The sequence below is a fragment of the Vicia villosa genome, linkage group LG5 (assembly GCF_029867415.1).
Source record: "Vicia villosa cultivar HV-30 ecotype Madison, WI linkage group LG5, Vvil1.0, whole genome shotgun sequence".
Lineage (NCBI taxonomy): Eukaryota > Viridiplantae > Streptophyta > Magnoliopsida > Fabales > Fabaceae > Vicia > Vicia villosa.
The window spans coordinates 109,016,861-109,038,222 of record NC_081184.1 but is presented as its reverse complement, the minus strand read 5'-3'; positions in this window follow the sequence as shown (position 1 = coordinate 109,038,222).

The following is a 21,362-nucleotide window of genomic DNA, read 5'->3' as shown; positions in this document are numbered from 1 at the left end:
CAATTGCGATTTACGACAAATAAAAATAAGGATTTCTACTAAACTCATAAAAATTACAATTGGGTTGCATAATTTTCTCAACAAAAGACCAACGCCAAACCAACGCTTTGACGCCCCATACTATGTCGGAGATATTCCACGTTTCATTCCTAAAAATAATATTATTTCTTGTCGTCCACAAATATCAACAAACTGCTAGCCACGCCACTCCTTCCTTTCCCTTTCTAAAGCCTATTTTTCTTGCCTTCTAAGCACCAAAACAAAAAGCTCTCCTTTAAGTTGCCCTTCGTATAGTCATTCATGCTCAGCCACTGATCAGTGCATTTTGATGCACGTTCCTTTATGTTTGTACTTAGGCATTTCTATGGTTTGGTTTGTTTATTTTTCTATTTTATTATGTTTTTATATTTTAATTTATTTTTATTGTTATTTGACTTTCGTATTGAATTTTTCAGCTTCAACAGTCTGCACGGAAACGATCATAACTGGAGTTCCGGGAGTTCGATTGAGGCGTTCTAATAATCGCCGGAAAGCTGAGAAAGAGAGCTACGACTTTCGTGTTGGAGTCGAAGTCATATTCGGAACCTATATTTCCCAGAATTGTGTTTGAAGTTGCAACAATAGTTTTTTATTTAGTTTGGGTCACTGTATTGGGCTGGGTTATGTATTTGACCCAGTTGGGCTATAAACCGTTTGGTTCTCTCTAGTACCTAGGTTTGGCCGTAAAATTGAGGAGGGACTATCATTACTATTCACGAAATTTTGGGAGCTTGATACGATTATGGAGAGCTAAACATTCAGAGTCAATCTGCTGTAATCGCGTTCCGACGCTTTGAGGTTTATACTTTATCAATTTAATTCGTTTCTCTTTCAATACTAATATATGAATTGCATTTGCTTAATTTGTGTATACATGGAATTGTGTTGATTAAATTCGTAAGATTGCATCCCTAACTATTAATCGCTGTTACGTCGCTTTGTCGTTAATTCGCGTTTGTAATTCGTGTTTGCTTAATTCACGAGAGCTTAACCCGTTTGCTTAATTCGGAATATAGGAATGTCAATCTAGTTTATGTCTTTTGCGCTTGTCAATTGATATAGAAATCGAATAGAGATCGAAGCCGCTTAGGAATTTGGTAAGGTAGAAACCTATGATAAGCCGGAACCGAGAACAGTAGATTGGCTTAATTTTATAATCACTTTTTCAAAACAGCTTATTTCATTAATCTCTTTTGATAATCACTTTTTCTATAATTCGAACCTGAACCAACCCCCCCTTAATCAATTTTGATTAGTTAATATAATACAAGAATCCTTGTGAGAACTATATTCGAGTTGTCGTTACCGCTAAACTACCGTTTTACAAATTAACTCGTTTTTGACCCGCGTGCGACAGCGGATCAAATTGGCGTCGTTGTAGTATAGTGGTAAGTATTCCCGCCTGTCACGCGGGTGACCCGGGGATTCTTGTCGTTATTAACCGATATTAGAGTCACAGGTATAATGTTATGTCTAGGATTTTTCTTGTTTTTTTTGTGGTGTGGTTGTTGATTTTCAGGGTTGCAATACCGGTTGCAGTACAGTGATAAGTTTTTCATCCTATCAGGTAAGTTTGGAAGCTACTGTCTCGATTTGCTCCGAAATTTTTTCTGAATATCAGAAAAAAATCGACAAAGAGTACTAAAGGAATTTGGCCCCCAAATCGCCAAATTCGTCTTTTTTCTATTTTTAATTAATTTTTAATGTTTTTGTTTTTCCAAAAAATCCAAAAAATTTCGAAAAATTCTTATTTGTCTTAAATAGATTACATTTTGTGTTTTTATATTTTTCTGAATTTATTTTAATCGTTTTCCTTCTTTCTATTTGTTCTGCCTGTTTGGGACATAATTGGTATTTCTGTATTTGTTGAAACCATGGCTGAACAAAGAAGTTGGTTGTCCCTAATGTGAACTATAATGGTTTATGTATTGACAATCCTGCGGCTGATGCACCTTTTGAATTGGAATATGGTTTAACACATTTGTTGCCTAGTTTTAATGGTTTTGCAGGTGAGGATCCGCATATGCATCTGAATGAATTTCAGGGTGTGCGCTCTGCACCTTCTGAACCTTCACTAGAGGATATTGTCAAGCAAATGGTTGCAAATAATCTTCAGTACCAACAACAAATAGATTCTACTCTTCAGACTTTGCAAACACAAATTGGACAGCTTGCCTCTTTGATGAATGCCATGCAGCAAGCTCAAGGATCAAACCAACAACCCTTGGAAGAGCAATCTGTTTTTCAAATAGAGTTGCTTTCTAAAACTGTTGATGATACTTGTACTGATTTGTTTGCAGATGATTTTTCATCATTGTCTGATTTTGATGATGTTTACTCATGTTATGATTGTACTGACACTAACATTTATGTTGTATGTGCTGAGATTGATGCTGCCTTGTAGGGTAACAAATTTACTACAGGTGAAGTTTTTATCGATGAACTTGTTCATGCAGCTGATACTCTTGAAATCCCAGCTGCCCCAAGCACTTCTTCCATTGAGCAACCATCTGCTTTAGAGCTAAAGCCACTTCCTTTGTTTTTAGAATTTAATAAAAACTTGCATGTAATAATTTCATCAAAACTTGAATCTGAACAGGAACAAAAGTTGTTACGGTTATTGCAAGAATATAAGAAGGGAACTGAATGGAACTTGGATGACATTTCTGATATTAGTCCATCTATTATGATTTTGCATAAGGTCTCAATTAAAGAGGAAGATGAAACAAAATTAGTGGGACAACCCCTCAATCTTTTGAGCTTTGATGTTGTGAAAAAGAAGATCATGTGCCCATTCGACACTTTTACTTATTGAATATTCTTCTTTGATCCTGGAATAAAAGGCGAAGGCACTAATAAAAATTTCAAGTTCAATGGACATTACCCAAAGCTACTCCATGAGAATCCCACTTTGGAAGAAGAGAATGTAGAAGATCCTTCACTAGAAAAGGCTGCTTATGTGATCACCTATCCTCCTTGACTACTCGGGTGTGTTCTTTCCTTTCTCTCCTTCTTACTTTAATATTTATGTCTTGTCATCGAGGACAATGCATGTTTTAAGTGCGGGGGAAGGAATCATTTATTTTCTTTTCTTTTGTTCTTTGTTTTGTCTTGTTTTTGTTTTTTTAATAAAAGAATGCATCTTTTGAAAGTTTTAGGCTATAGACTGATTTGAGTCGAGTTTGCGGAGACTTGGAAAAATTCACACGATCGGTATTGTTTTAACACCGTAGGTCTCCTGCATATGGAAATTGATTTTAATTTTTTATTATGTTTTAGCCTTAAATTCTCATTCTATGACAGCTCTTGAGTAGTTTATTTCAGCAATCGGCACCATCTCTCACACACTTTACACAGGGAAGCCGATGAATATAAGTGAATGTTCCGGAAAAAAAAAAAGAAAAAAAAAAGAAAAAGGTAATTCACCTTCTAAGTTTGGTGACCCTCACCCGGTCACTTAACCCAACGGTTGTGAAACCTTCAAGAAAAAGATTTCAAAACTTTTTGTTAGTTGGTTCAGCGGTTTCTGGTGCTGAACTTGGTAGGGAGGATTACGGTCCGATCCCCCGCAACTACAATTGAGAAATAAAAGGGGTATACCACTTAGGTACCAGAACCCCATGCAAAAAAAAAAAAGAGATCAGAGTCACTAACCGGTAGCCTTACTATGAGTGTGTGGAGATAACGGGCTTAATGTGATTGCGCCAGAATGAAAAAGAGTAAAAAGGAGGATGAGTAAGTTAGACTTTGGCATAATAACATGATTCGAAGTGGTTTGTATGTTTAGGAGGCTTATGACCGCACAATTGCGGAATTGTGTTCCTACGATATCTTTAGTGTGAAAGATTAGTACCTATTGATGCAACATTAACCGCAGAAGAGTTTGTAGTCTGGAATGAGTAACAGATGTTGTGTGTTTCTTGAGTTTGATTTAATTTTGCTTGGAGTGCAAAAGTTCAAGTGTGGGGGAATTTGATCAGTGCATTTTGATGCACGTTCCTTTATGTTTGTACTTAGGCATTTCTATGGTTTGGTTTGTTTATTTTTCTATTTTATTATGTTTTTATATTTTAATTTATTTTTATTGTTATTTGATTTTCGTATTGAATTTTTCAGCTTCAACAGTCTGCACGGAAACGATCATAACTGGAGTTCCGGGAGTCCTATTGAGGCGTTCTAATAATCGCCGGAAAGCTGAGAAAGAGAGCTACGACTTTTGTGTTGGAGTCGAAGTCATATTCGGAACCTATATTTCCCAGAATTGTGTTTGAAGTTGCAACAATAGTTTTTTATTTAGTTTGGGTCATCTGTATTGGGCTGGGTTATGTATTTGACCCAGTTGGGCTATAAACCGTTTGGTTCTCTCTAGTACCTAGGTTTGGCCGTAAAATTGAGGAGGGACTATCATCACTATTCACGAAATTTTGGGAGCTTGATACGATTATGGAGAACTAAACATTCAGAGTCAATCTGCTGTAATCGCGTTCCGACGCTTTGAGGTTTATACTTTATCAATTTAATTCGTTTCTCTTTCAATACTAATCTATGAATTGCATATGCTTAACTTGTGTATACATGGAATTGTGTTGATTAAATTCGTAAGATTGCATCCCTAACTATTAATCGTCGTTACGTCGCTTTGTCGTTAATTCGCGTTTGTAATTCGTGTTTGCTTAATTCACGAGAGCTTAACCCGTTTGCTTAATTCGGAATATAGGAATGTCAATCTAGTTTATGTCTTTTGCGCTTGTCAATTGATATAGAAATCGAATAGAGATCGAAGCCGCTTAGGAATTTGGTAAGGTAGAAACCTATGATAAGTCGGAACCGAGAACAGTAGATTGGCTTAATTTTATAATCACTTTTTCAAAACAGCTTATTTCATTAATCTCTTTTGATAATCACTTTTTCTATAATTCGAACCTGAACCAACCCCCCCTTAATCGATTTTGATTAGTTAATATAATACAAGAATCCTTGTGAGAACGATATTCGAGTTGTCGTTACCGCTAAACTACCGTTTTACAAATTAACTCGTTTTTGACCCGCGTGCGACAGCGGATCAGCCACTCAGCAACATCCTTCCATACCAAATCTGAGGCTTGACAAAACAATAAACAGTGGAGCATAATTTCTTTGTTCTCTCCACAGAAAACACACGAAGAATTCAAGATAAGCAAAATACCTCTTTTACCGAGTGCTTCTCTCGTCGGAAGTTTGTTGATGACGCTTCTCCATCCAAACACACGAATAGAAAGTTTGGTTTAAAATTCTAAACTTCAATTTAGTTCATATGTAAAGAAAAAAATTTAACATTAAGTCTTTTTCTACATTGTATTTCAAATATGTCGCTTTAAAAATCCACACTGTAATAGTCACAATGCGCATTGCAACAACCACAATCGCAACACCTACAATTGCATCCACAATTTAAAACCATAGTCATCGTCTCTTTACTCATATAAGGACCGTCCAAACTATTATATGGTGTTTTTGCGTAATGAATTAAATCTCCCTCCTGACCTCAAGGTTGAGTGAGGTATTTATAAGGATCTTGTGGGCTTAGGTCTCGGATTCCAAGAGGATAGGTTCCACAATTCCCTTTTTTAGGAGTATGGGAAAATGTCGTTATGTCCTCGTTTCTTCGAGAAGCATGGCTAACTCCATCTGTCTCTGTCTCCCATACCGTAACAAATAGGACATATCACCTCCAAGTTTCCGTGGAAAGGCAGTCGATCTGAAAAATAGGCGTCACATTTGAATGATGAATGCCCAATCTAATAAACAGCAATCAAGAAGCTGGTGTGGGCGATATTTTATGTCACCCCCCCCCCTTTAACTTCTCCCTTTATGGGCCCCTTACAAATATACCACACCTAGAATCAATTTGGTTTCATTCTTGTAAGGTCGGCCATGGAAGCGATCTATCTATTACGACGTGTGATGAAGCAGTATCAGATGCACCAATAAGACATGCACTTAATTACTATTTAATTGTATAAGGCATATGGTAGAGTGCCTGAAAATATTTTTTGGAAAGTCCTAGTGAAGAAAGGGGTTAGGATTACATATATTCAAGCTATTCGATATATGTGAAGGGTATGAAAACAATTAGAAGGGGGGTTGAATAAGGGGTTTTCTTTCACAAATAAAAATTCACACGATATTTTTATTCTGGTTCGTTTAAACTCAAACTACTCAAGTCCACCCTTCAAGGTGATTTCGCCTCTCTCCGTTGAGGACTTAATCCACTAATCAAAACTTGATTACAATTGGTTCACGAAGGCAGCTGCCAACGTTTTCTTGAGAATCTTAACCACAACTTGGTTACTCAAGGAACAATATACAACGTCTTCTTGAGAATCTTAACCACAACTTGGTTACTCAAGAAACAATATACAACATCTTCTTGAGAATCTTAACCACAACTTGGTTACTCAAGAATCAATACAACAATAACTTCTAACAAGTGAACTTAATGCTTCTTAATCAAAGCTATATCACAACTGTCATTTTTCATTATGCTTAAGTACAATGGATATGACTTTAGTATGATGTTATGAACGAAGTATTTTCTTTCAGCATAAGAGTTCACGTTTTTCCTTCATGTGATGTATTGTAAGTGAGCATATCCTTACTTTTTCAAATTGATCTTCTATTTATAGCCTTTGGAAAATGTTGTCTGTTACTTCCTCGTAAGTTGTTCTGCAATAAATGTTGTGTGTCATCTTGGTTATTTTTGCTTTGCATGCTTCTTAATATTTGTTCTTCATAAATGTTTCAGCCGTCTTTTAATCATTATGTCTCTAACGGTATTTTATCTTGTATCAAAACTTTGCATTTTGTTTTTCCTTTTCTTCACAACTTCTGTCTTGACTTTGTGAATATAAATTCTATTAGAATTTTTCTACAGTGGTTAGTTCATTCAGAAGTCTTCATGCATTAGAACTTCTTGAACTTCAACGTGACTTTTCTTTCTTTGTTTGTTCAGCTTTACATAAAGTCCATGTTCTGATGGTACTTGGTTAGAACTTCTTATGAAATAAGAAACATATAATTAGAGTACCACATTTACTTATACAAAATTTGTTTAATTAATATCATGAAAACTCTAAGATATGATTAGAACCAAACTATGTTCTAACAATCTCCCCCTTTTTTATGATGACAAAACATTTAAGTTCTGATCAAAAATTTTGTATTTAGAAAAACAATATCCCTCTGAGATGTATAATCTTTCCCTGAAATAAATACTTAAAAAATAAATTTAAGAGATAACTTCCTTGAGTATATTTTTCTCTCCAGCGTACTTCTTCAAAAGATTAGCTTGTTTTTCTTTTCAGAGTGCTTCTTTAGAAGATCTATCAGATTTTCTTTCAGAATATGATTTTCCTGCATACTTTCAGAAAGAAATACAACTTTTTGTACACTATTTAATCAAGTCAAAATTTCACTTTCTCTCCCCCTTTTTGTCATAAATCAAAAATAGTAAAAAAAAATTTAGATAAAACAAAAAGATATTCATTGATGAAAACAAATGCAACACAACAGCAAGAAATTAGAAACAACAAAAGCAAAAAAAAATGCTAGAAGCTCTTAAACAAGTACTAAGGTTTACGAGTGACAAGAGAAAGTAGAAGGTTCTTGATCTCATTTTTAGATTCTTCTTGTTTAACCATCCAGGACTTGATCTCTTTGTTTGTCTCATCCTGCCTGTCCAGACGTTCCTTAATAACTACATTCTCCTTCTTCAATTCGTTCAACGTTTCAAGCACAAGAGAAGATGGATCAGAAGTTGAAGCAGTAGCAGAAGTTGCAACCATAAAAGGAGTATATACAAACTTAGAAAACAAGGTGTCAACATCTACCATCAAGGTGGGTACTTTTCTAGTATAAATAGCCTTTGGCACGCAGGCAGAAGGTTGTTTCAGTAAAACAAGAGACAAAGAATTTTCTTCACCAGCATTTTCAGCTTCATCATCAGAAATATCCATAGGTTCAGAAGATGGATACCAAGGAGCGTTGTTGATCTGCAGAAGAGGCTTCTTAGCCCAGAGATCCATAACTACAGTTATGAAGGCATTCAGACACTCCAAAAATTTCTCATGAACATGAGAGCGGCACATTCCTTTGAGTTTGAGAAATTCATAATTGAATCTCTTTCTGAATGCCTCCCAAAGAGCATCTGAAGCAATTGGGTTCAAATTATTTGCACAATCAGCCTTCAACTTTTCAATCCAAATATGTATCTCTGTTTCAAAATTCTGAAGTAACATTTGAACATCTGATATGGTAGTGTTCGGAGTAGGTGTTAGAACATCAGATACAGTCCTTAGAAAGTCATTTAATTCAGTAGATAGGTGAGTTGGGTGTTGTAACACTGTGGGAGAACTGACTTTTGTTTTATATTTCGCAAACAATATTGCGGTGAGCAAGAGTCGCCACCGACTTTTATTTTATCCAACTTACTTAGGAAAGGTAAAAAGAATAGAAAAAGACCTTTTAAGAAAACTTGGGTTCGGGGGGGGGGGGATAAGTTATGAAAAGGGAAGGTGTAAGCACCCTTTTCATCGGTATTTATCTACGGGCTCTTAATTTGCTTAGATCATTTTTTGTTTGTTTGCTTGAAAAAAAAGTCTTGAACGTATAAGGTGCGTTTAAAAAAAAGTTTGAAAAAGGACTTTAACTTGTAATGAAAGTGTAGCCTTTGTTTCTGAAAGAGTGGTGTGAAAAAGTTTTTTTACTTGTTTTTGATTGAGCAAGCAAATTAAAAGTAACTTACCCTATGTTTGGTCTTTTCTATCCTGTTTACCTTCCTTAGGACTAACCATACCATTTGTGGGTAGGTAGTTCCTTTTGCTAAGTACCTCTACGTTCGTGGTACTTGACCATTAGTTCCGAAATGCAACCAAAGAGGGGAAACCCTAGAGGTGAGTGTGTGCGAGTGTGTTAAATTCGAGTATTTAATCTTGTATTAGGTTAGCTATCATTTGATTTGGTTATCTTGCCATACAATCCTAAGCATACATCTAACAAGTATATAGTGCAGAAAGTAAAAAGCAGAAAATAAATCCTAACTATTACAAGGCTTCGGGGTGGGGGTTACATAGCCAAAAAATTGCAGAGAAGTAAATAAACCTAACCTATTACACAATTTATATGAGTAAACTATACTATTACATGGCCATCATACAATCCTATGCAAATTATTCTAAGAATTGAAATGCAACAAACATAATTAAAGGAATTATAGTTTTAGAGAGATTTTTTTATGGTCTAACAAAATTAATTTACACGTTAAAAAAAACTTAATTTTTTTGTATTTTTAATAATTGGTTTTAATTAAAAAGAAAAGTTATTATTTAAAAAAATCCTAAAAGAATTAACTAATTATTCACAAATAATTTTATAAAAAAAACTTTAACTCTTATTGATATCTTAAATGATTTTGATTATTAAAATATATACAAATTAATTAGAGAAATAAAGGAAATTAAATTTAATTCAAAAACTAATCTAAAATTGTTTTTTATGATTTTTTTTTACTTTATTAATTTGACTAAACAAAATTAAAGAAATTGATTACAAGAATATTTAGAAATTAAAATCTAGTATTAATTAAAAAAGATAAATTTTATTTGATTTTTTTGAGATTTATTGTTATTTGTAAATTAAATTAAAGTTAAGTTGAAATAAAATTTAAATCAAGTAATTAAAACCTAAGTCTAAATTATTACTATTTTTTATTTTATTATTTATTGGCCTTATTAATAAAATTAATTGGATATTAAAAGATATAACAAAAAATAAATAAAAGTAAGAAAGAAGCACACAAAATGTGAAAGGTAAAACATAATGATTTGTTGTAACTAGGGTTCAAACCCCTATCCTTGGAATTACTACCAACTGCCATGTCCACTCGTGCTGCATGTGTTGGTTATTAAATCAGATCACACGTATCAAATGGGACAACACACAAATTTAAAATTTTTAAGAAAAAGAAGGTGCGTGTTACTTCATCGTACCAATTCAATTCAATTTCTGAACCAAGCTTTTACCTACGGCCACTGGCGTTGAAAAAGCTTTTACCAACAGTTTCTTAGTGATAAGGAGTAGAACCGTAAACCTAATAAAACTATGAAAAGCTATAAAACTAAGAGACAAGAAAAACTAACTAAGAAATATTAAATTTCATTTATTTTGATTCCTTTTCAAGTGTCAAAGACTATATATATATATATATATATATATATATATATATATATATATATATATATATATATATATATATATATATATATATATATATATATATATATATATATATATGGACGTATCAAATGAGAACTTTGGCTATAATGAGAACTGACAACTTTTAATAATAACCATTGGATTTGAATTAATGGCTCAGATTTATCTTATATTTTTAAATATTTCATTAATGAATAAGTGGATAAGATATTTATGGAATATGTATTTAAAATATAAGATAAATCTGAGCCATTAATTCAAATCCAATGGTTATTATTAAAAGTTCTCATTCTCATTATAGCCAAAGTTCTTATTTGATACGTCCCCTATATATATATATATATATATATATATATATATATATATATATATATATATATATATATATATATGCAATATTTATATGAGAATGAATCTAAACCATTAGATTTTAAAATAAATGGTGGAGATTATGGGTGAATCTTTTTTTTCTCTCCTACATTTTGAAATAAATGATGTAGGAGAGAGAAACAAAGATTCACCCATAATCTCCACCATTTATTTTAAGATCCAATTGTTTAGATTCATTCCAATATTCTCATATAAATATATCATTCTCATATGATATGCCCTACATATACATATATATATATATATATATATATATATATATATATATATATATATATATATATATATATATATATATATATATATATATATGGGGACAACTCAAGTGAGAACACTTGGTTATTATGAAAAATGAGAACAATGAATCACGATCATTAAATTTGATTTTAATGGACTGGATTGATTTCTCTTTCTATGTTAATTTAAAATAAATATTAAGGATCATAGAAAAAGAAACCAATACAGTCCATTAAAATCAAATTTAATGGTCATGATTCATTGTTCTCATTTCTCATAATAACCAAGTGTTCTCACTTGAGTCGTCCCCTATATATATATATATATATATATATATATATATATATATATATATATATATATATATATATATATATATATATATATATATATATATATATATATAAGGGACGTATCAAATGAGAACTTTGTCTATAATGAGAACTGAAAACTTTTAATAATAACCACTGGATTTGAATTAGTGGCTCAGATTTATCTTATATTTTTAAATATTTAATTAATGGTTAAGTGGATAAGATATTTATGGAATATGTATTTAAAATATGAGATAAATCTGAGCCATTAATTCAAATCCAATGGTTTTTATTAAAAGTTCTCAGTTCTCATTATAGCCAAAGTTCTCATTTGATACGTCCCATATATATATAATAATGGATAATAATAAAGTAAAGGTCCAATACTAATTAAAGTCTAATTCAACAACATTTCTAGATCCTAGAGACATTCTAGAGAATATTACAAAATAAAATACTAATATAAATTCTACTCCTAATTTAATATCTAAAATATTTATTTAATCGTAATTCTTACTCTATCATTACTCACCTCTTCAAAAACAACCTTACATAACATTCATTTGCAAAATGTTCAAAATTTTGACAATTGTATCACTTTCGTCAAATTTCTTCTTGCCTCATCTACTGTTAAGGATAAACACATATTATTCACATTAAAAAAGGTCAAGGCAAATATCAAGACATTCAAGAAGGTCAAACCCAAACAAACATGTGCTGGCAATATAACTACTATAGGCGTGTAAACACGATGGCAATGCATATCCATATAGCTGTCAAAGTATATCAGGAAGTTGTATCATAATTGTATTTAAAATAGGATTTCTATTATAGGCAATTATAGACTAGACAATTATAGGCAATTAGTATACAGATCCTTGTACTCTTATATATATATATATATATATATATATATATATATATATATATATATATATATATATATATATATATATATATATATATGTGTGTGTGTGTGTGTGTGTGTGTGTGTGTGTGTGTGTGTGTGTGTGTGTGTGTGTGTGTGTACATCATTACAAGAATAAAACATAACAAATTCCGATACAATATTCAAGTGCTTTCTTTTATGTATCGATCCATTCCTTTTCTTACATGGTATCAGTTTTTCCCTGGTTAATCTCCCCCAGTTTGTGTTTATCTTCTTGTTTCAATCCTTCTTCATCGACTCACTCACTCACTCGCATCATCATGTCTGATGTTCCACCACCCATCAACCCAATCCCTTCACAAAACCCGCCGATCCATGATCAATCCGCCACCACCTCCAACACCGATCCATGCGTCATCCATCATTCCGACAACCCTGCAACTGTCCTTGTTACACCTCTCCTCATGGTCGACAACTATGGTTCATGGAGTCGAGCCGTAACAATGGCACTTCGTGCCAAAAACAAATTCGGGTTTGTCGATGGAACCCTAATCTGTCCAAAAAAGGCCGATGATATCTCTAACTGGCAACGGTGCAACGATATGGTTGCAAGCTGGATTCTCAACTCGGTTTCAACCGAGATTCGCCCTAGCATTCTCTATGCTGAAACGGCGACACAAATCTGGACCGATCTCAAGGATCGTTTATCTCAGTCCAACGCTCCGAAAATCTATCAATAGAAACAATCTATCTCTGCCCTAAAACAAGAGAGCATATCTGAATCTCTGTATTTTACTCAGTTGAAATCTCCCTGGGATGAACTCCATTCCATCGCACCTATCAATCCGTGCATATGTGGTAATGCCAAGAGTATTATTGATCAAAAAAATCAGGATCGGGCCATGGAATTTCTTCAGGGCATCCATGACCGATTCTCGGCCGTCTGCAGCCAAATTCTCCTCATGGGTCCTTTTCCTTCAATTCAGCGTATTTATAACATCATACGCCAGGAAGAGAAACAACAAGAGATTAATTTTCGACCCCTCCCTGTTGAGGAATCAGCAGCGCTTCAAGCTTCTAAAGTGCAGTATCGCACTCAAGGCAAATGGCAGCGTCCGTACTGTGAGAATTGCAATAAGTATGGTCACACTATTGCTACTTGCTATCAGATTCATGGCTTTCCAAATAAGCCACCAAAGAAATCTGAACCATTCTCATCTACTTCCGCTACTCAACTCTCAAGCGACAATACCAAAAACTCTTATCTCTCTTAGCCAATGAGGCCACTATGGGATTGGCGCGGTAAAAATGTGACTCGAGCGCAATAGCGCGTTCGAAGTACAACAGAGTCGCCACCGAACTTTATTTATTCCAAGAAGGAAAGGGAAAATATCGATAAAACCCACAGAGAGAAAAGAAATGGATAAGATGGTCGTTCGTAACCAAATTAGGGTTCGGGAGTCGGTTAAGCAAGGGGAAGGTATTAGCACCCCTCACCTCCATCGTACTCGATGGGACCCATTTAGTTAGTTTCGTGTTTGAGTGTTAGCGTATTGTTTGTGTTCTTTAGCTTATTAATCGAGAAAAGATAAAAGAAAATATTTTTTGGGGTTTTTATTATTATAAGGAAAAAGAAAAGATTTTTTATTATTATGCTCGCCAAGACATTTGTATCTTGTGCCTACGTATTCCCTAGTGCAATGGGAAAGTCAGAGCAATCGTAGTTCGGGCGAAGAACCACGAAAATTTTTGTTGGTTGATTTTAGCGAGAGGTACTCGATCGCTTTCAAATGGAAATACTACGCGCACATGGATATGATATCACTACAAGAATGGATGACTAAATCAAGATAAGACATGATTTTGGCCATCATCGCATTCGAGTGGAAGATGTTCGATCTTCACATGTGGAAGTATGTTCGTATTGAAAATTGGATAAGTGTCTCGTTTATGAAAAGAGTTTTAAAAGCCATAAGGCAAAAAAGGTTGAATGAAATTGAAGTTGAGTTTTAAAGGGATATTTAGCAAAGGATTGAGCATAGGTGTTCACCTAGCGCGTCTTTACCCAAGGTATTGAACAGGAGCGAGCCCCATTGTCACTTGTTGTCTTTGTTAATTAATGTATTCAAAAGATCAAGGTATTCAAGAGGTGTGCACCCCTTGTCACTTAACCTCTTGGTTTTCTTAAAGTGTTTTAATTCAAAAGATCAAGGTATTCAAGAGGTGTGCACCCCTTGTCACTTAATCTTTTGATTTGATTAAAAAAGATTCGAAAGATCAAGGTATTCAAGAGGTGTGCACTTCTTGTCACAGGATCTTTCGGTTTGATTAATGTGTTTTAGTTTCAAAAGATCAAGGTATTTAAGAGGTGTTCACCCCTTGTCACAGGATCTTTCGGTTTTATTAATATGTTTTAGATTCAAAAGATCAAGGTATTCAAGAGGTGTGCACTTCTTGTCACTTGATCACTTTGATTTGGTTAAAAAAAAGGTTCAAAAGATCAAGGTATTCAAGAGGTGTTCACCCCTTGTCACTTAATCTCTTGATTTTATTAATGTGTTTTGATTCAAAGGATCAAGGTATTCAAGAGGTGTGCACCCCTTGTCACTTAATCTCTTGTTTTGGTTAATGTGTTTTGATTCAAAAGATCAAGGTATTCAAGAGGTGTGCACCCCTTGTCACTTAATCTCTTGGTTTGATTAATAAAGGTTTAAAAAATGTGTTAATCCAAAAGAATCGAGGTATTCAAGAGGTGTACACTTCTTGTCACATGATCTTTTGGTATGGTTAAGAAAAAGGTTTTCGGAAAGAAGAGGTTTGACGTTGGATCGAGAATTATTTGGCAACTTGGCGTTGGACCAAGGTTTATTGATTTTTGGATTGAAAGATTAATCTAATATTTTTTGTTATTTTAAATAATAAAAGAGAAATAAAAATCTAATTAAAACACATCTTTTTTTTTGTATTTTTAATAAAAAATAAAAATCTAAATTTGAAAACATATCCTTTTATATTTATATGCTATATTTATAAACAATTAACTAAATAAAAGATAAGCAAATAGGCTAAAAGAAAGACAGCAAAACAGGACCAAGATGTTAGGCCCATTTGGATCTAAAATTAAAAAAAAAACAAATAAACAAGGGCTTGGGTCGGACCGGTTCAGACCCGGATCCTTTTAACATCCTAAACCGAGTTTGATAAGAAAACCCTAAAAATTGAAAATGAGGCCACTATCTCCTCTTCTCTCGGGAACGCTCTCACACATCTCTGCTTCATTCTCGATCTCTCACTCACAGATCTCTCATTCGATCGCTCCTCTCTCGATTTCTCTTCTTGGTTCAAGCATAACAGAGTATACAAATCAAATCAAACAACTTAAAACCCTAGGCCCAAATCAATCCCAATATTCCCAATTTCACGTGGTTACAAAGATGATTACCAAACAATCCATAAAAGAAATGACGACTTTAAAATCAGGAAGGAATGAAAAGAAACAAACCCAGGTATGTTGCCTTTTGCTTGCTTAATTTGATTTCCTTCCTTCTGACTTCTTCTACTCGCTTCTGAGTCCGATTTCGGCGCGCGATTTGCTGTGTTGTGTTGTTCTGCGTGTTTGAATGAGTATATGCTCGTTGGTGAGGATTTATGGAGAAAGTTTGCAAGTTTTGAGTATGGTGGTTTAGTGAGTGATTCGGTTTTGGCAGGTGTTTAGAGGTTGAAGACTCGAGGGTTTGTATGGTTGATGTTTGAAGGTTTGTGAGGTTGTCTGGGTGTGAGTATGTTGTTGCGTCTGAGTGTCTGAATGAGTGGAGAAGTTGTTTGAGTATATGAGCAACGTGAGTGTATACGTTTTGAGTGAAGGTTGAGGGTGTGGTTTGTGTTGCAAGGTTGAGTATGAGCTTGTGGTACGCTGACTTGATGAACGAAGGCGGTTTTGAGAGTATGGGTGTTAGGTTGCAGTGTTTGAGGGAGTTTAGGTAAGGTTTTGAGGGAGTGATTCGGGTAGAACTTTGGCAGAGTTTTTTTGTGATTCTCCCCCCCTTATTGTTGAGATGAATGTGTTTATATATACTGAGATTAGGGTTTGAATGCAAAATTGGGGGGAAAATTTGAGTTCAATTTGAACAATTTTGGTTACTGTTTTTGTGTCCTTTTGATGCAGATTATTGCTTAACCATTTGGGTGAAAATTTTGGCTTGTTATTGCAGGTTTTTTTTTTGGGCGGCTTTGCAGGCTGGTGGAGAGGTAGCAGAATGCAGAAGCAAGAGCAGAGGCGTGGAGAGAGTTGAAGAGAAGACAAAATTTTGGCTTATTTTGTTGTACTACTTTTTTGTTTAACTATTTTGTTTTGTTGTAAGGGGCTCTAGTAAAAAAAGAGAATGGGCCTAAACAATTAAAAAAGACTTAAGTTTCTATATTATTTTTTTTTATCTATTCACTCTTTTTTTATTAGTAACTCTAAACTTAATTAAATCTAAAAATAATAATAATAAAAATAACAATAAAAATAAAACTTATAGTAATATTAAAAATAAAACTAATGACTAAAATGAAAAGGTAAACAAAATCGAGAAATATGCAAGAAATGCGACGATATAATGCAAATGAAATACGAATGCGATAATATCAAATGAATGAAATATGTGGGTCAAAAATTGGGGTGCGACAGATGCCCCTATTTAAGTTTCTTCTATCGAAGATGTGAAGAGACTTAAATACAAAGTACACAATTTTTGTCCTTCATATACAAATGGAATGCAATGCATGGACTCTTCTTTTGTTATTTTGAATGCAATATGATATGAGACATATGTTGAACTCTGTGGGGAACTAGTGCCACGGGTGACAAATTGTTGATGGAGAAACTTGGAAATGAGACATAAAAACTATGGGTAAAAAGATAGCGAGAATGTCTAAGAGTAGCTTTAGACGACGGAAATCATCAGAGACATTCAAGAGTGGCTTTAAATGAATGTAAAAAAAAGTTCCAAACTCTGGGGAAACATCGGAGACATCCACTAGTAGCTTCGGATGGAAGGAAACCAACAAGACTCAACAATGGCTTTGAATGCAAGAGGAGACCTACAAACTCGGAGATATGGCAGAGACGTCCAAGAGTAGCTTTGAACGAATGGAATCCAAACTCTGAAAAACATCGGGGACAATCCAACAGTAGCTTTGGATAATACGGAAACCAAAGAGATTCAACAGTGGCTTTGAATGCAAAAAGGAGACCGGAACCTAGAAATATATCAGAGTCATCCTGAGGAGCAATAGATGAAATGGATACCAATTTTGGAAAATACGAGCGACCATCTAATAGTAGCATTGGATGGGAAAGAAAAAACAAACTCAAGAACATCCAAGAGTGGCTTTGGATGAGAAAAGGATGGTATTCCTGCCCAAAGATATAAAGATCATTCAACAGTAGCTTTGAATAACGCTTTACTAGGGATTGTGATATCCAACAGTAGCTTTGGATAAAAGGTGAGAAACAACATGTCCAACAGTAGCTTTAGACAGAGAGAAACAAATACAAATCCAAGAGTAGCTTTGGACGAAGAGGAACAAAAAGACATCCAATAGTAGCATTGGACGAAGAGACAATTACAAATCCAAGAGTAGCTTTGGATGAAGAGACAAACATCGTTTTGGTAGATGCCAAGTAAGTTGGGCTTTGATAACAAGATAAAGTGTTGATAACAACGGGACCTTGAAAGAATGCAAATGAGTATGAATTTCGTTTTCATGCATGATATTGAATTTTCTATGCATGATATATGAATGATTAATGTAATGCAATTGGTTACGACAACTGAAGTAGACTCTTTTGTGAGGGAAGATTGGAACTCTGATTCCTCGACACTAGAATATTGCCAAAACTTTGTTATGTCACACTGATGTCCCTTTTGGGAAGGACCGCTAAACTGCTTGGGGATTGCTGAAGAAGACTGCCCCTGATTGACTGATTATTACCTGATCGTTCTTTAGTCCTTGAAATGAATGTTGGGAACACATGCCCCCAGTATAGGTTTTGAAGAACGGGATTTTGAAGTAACGTGCCCCTGATAGGATCACTGATCAAGTTTTTCGACTGCTTGAACTTCCTTGAAATATGAGTACTTGTAGATAAAATGTTCATTCAAAAATGGTAATTTTAATGCAATGCTCAAAGCATATTTTGAAATCAAAATCGTTTATTGAAATGATGTTATTGATGTATAGCAAATAAAACAAAGGTCCAAACACAATGATCAAGTCAAACAAAGTGATGGATAAAGCGATAGGTATGGTAATCACACAATTTGCAAAAATCTTTAGGAGTCAGGTTAACGCAACCTTGTTGTAGTATGCTTTCAAAATAAACCTTGCTTCAATTAGGTCTTTTGAAGGTTGTAACGTGGTTTGGTTCATGGTTTCAAAAACAAAGGATATAGGCTTAAAATATATTTGTACCCACCCCATTCTTCGTGATGAACTTCAGTCCTACGTTCAGTTAATTCAAATTATGCATTCAGGTTCCAAGAGGCTTTTGGAATTGCACCTATTATAATGATAATGGTTTAAAGACCATGGGAATCTTTGAGATGGCAGTCACTTCTTCCTTTTGATGGTCACAACGTTTTATTGTTGTTCAAGGAATTTATTGACTTCTCTTTTTTCTTTTGATATCCCTAACTTTTGCCTGAACTGTTTCTTTTTGAGGAGTACAGTCAACGGGATGCCCCAATTTTGCCTAAGTCTCCTTCGTAGGTTTTGACTTAGCGGGCTTTTTTTGTTTTTTTTTGGAAATATTTTTGTATTCGGAAAGATAGTGACTGCCTCCATAATGATTGATGATAACCATCTTGGTCACTTTTGATTGAAACCTTTATTGGAAGGTGTACTTAATGGTTCTCTTGAATTTGAATGCACAGGTAAATTAACTGAGACCTACCCTTCCCCAGGTTAAAATTGCGGGTTTTTTCGTTTAAAAGAAACTCCAACTTCAAAGGCTCAAAGGGGTTGACTAGGGATTAACTTCCTTATATCTCCAGTGTTTGGGAATGGAAACAATGCTTGTACATCATCAGCAACGTTCTATTTGAAAGCATACAATTCAACAACTTGGGTATTTCGTTGTCATCACCCTCCCTCCAATCTTTGCATAAAGAAAAAAGAACAAGAGATATATATATTTTTTTGAAAGATAAAGCATAAAGAAACACACAATGGATGTGAATGGATTGATTCAAATATGCAACGCTCATTTCATTAAAATTAACAATCAAGAACAAACTGAATTCACATGCAGTACACAGAAATAAAACAAGGAAATTGCAAACAAAAGAAAAACAAGGCCTAGTGACTAATCAGTGACGAGGAGGAGCTGTCCTATCACGAAACACTTGGCTTTAGGGAGATAACTTGGCTTTCTTTGTCCTCAGCCACTCTTGTCATGCTCGGGCAAAGGGTTCTTGACAACATTGGGATTGATATCCTTGAAATATAACATATTTGCCCTCATCAGCTCTTGCACTCTAGCCTTCAACGCGAAACAACTTTCCAAATTATGGCCAGCACCACCTTGATGAAATTCACAATGCAGATCGGATCTGAAACCGGGTGGAAGAGGATTCGGTGGAGTAAAAGCTCTTGTTGTAATCAGACCTTTCTTGACTAGTGCAGGATATAGCTCAGTGTAAGTCATGGGAATAGGATCATAGGTCGTCCTACCACGATTCTGATTCTGAATGGCAGCTTGAGGTTGAGGAGCTTGAACTTGCGGAACCTTGGTCACAGGAGCAACTGTAACTACAATTGGTTGATCATAGTTATTAGACCTTTGACGAGGTCTTCTTCCTTCATCACTCACAGCATTTGTTTCTCCTTCCTTTTTCTTATGGAAATTTCCAAAAGACTTCCTTGCCCCATTAGAGGATTCAGCAGCATTGGCAATTTTGCCATTCTTGATTCCTTCCTCTAGCCTTTGACCGATGGTCACCAAGTCAGTAAATTTGGAGGACATACTTCCGATCATCTTCTCCCAATAGAAGGGTGAGAGAGTATCCATGAACATTCCAGTTAATTCCTTTTCAGCCAAAGGAGGTTCCACTTGAGAAGCTAGCTCTCTCCAGCGTTGAGCATACTCCTTGAACGATTCTCTTTCCTTTTGATACATGTTTTGAAGTTGACGGCGATCAGGAGCCATGTCCAGATTGTACTTGTATTGCTTCATGAAAGCGTCAGTCAGATTTTGGAAGCAATGGATACGACTCTTCTCTAGTCCCATATACCACTTCAGGGAAGCGCCAGTCAGACTATCTTGAAAGCAGTGAATCAGCAGTTTGTCGTTCTTGGTATAAGCAGCCATCTTGCGGTAGTACATGGTCAAATGACTTCTTGGACAAGTGTACCCTTTGTACTTTTCAAACTCAGGAGTTTTGAACTTGGCAGGTATGACCAGGTCGGAAACCAAACACATATTCTCAGCAGCAACTCCAAAGTAATCAGCGCCTTCCATAGCTCTCAGTCTTTTCTCCAAGACTTGATATTGTTCTTTGACTTCATCAATGTCACCAGCTTCTCTGTGACTTTCACTTTGATGATCTCCAGCATGGTACTCAAAGAGAGGATTCCCATAAGCGGTTTGGGCAGCAGTGTGCACAATTGGCTGAGACTCAGTCATGATTGGAGCTTGGAATATTGGTCGTGAAGTTTGACCAATCATAGCAGCAATAGCGTGAGGCGGAGAATAATCTGGAGGTAAACCAAACTCGGGCCAAGTAGTGGCTGGCCTCTGAACAGGAATAGGGTCTTCAGCATCATTGACAACCTCTTGAATAACAGTCCTTTGAGGCGGTTCCCCTCTAGCAATCAGAACTTGCAGCATCTCAGTGAGTTTAGTCATTCCTGACTTCAAATCCTCAATCTCCATTCGAACTTCAGCATTGTGTTGCTCTTGGTCCGCCATTCTTCGTCTGACGTTGGCTCTAGTCTCGTACTCGTGTGGAGGAACCAGTTTGACAGTTGACAGATAACTGAATGAAAGAGACAGTTGGAATGAGGTACTTGCATGATGCAAATGATATGCAATGTCATGCAATGTTGGATGCAAAGCGTGATAACAAAAACAACCTATTGAGGAATGCTCCTTAAGTTAGGACAGTTCTAAGTTCTTTACCCAAAAATCCCCTCACAAGGTTAGCTCTAGAGTTTTTGATAGTAGAGATGTCTACATCACCTTAGATGGAACGGGT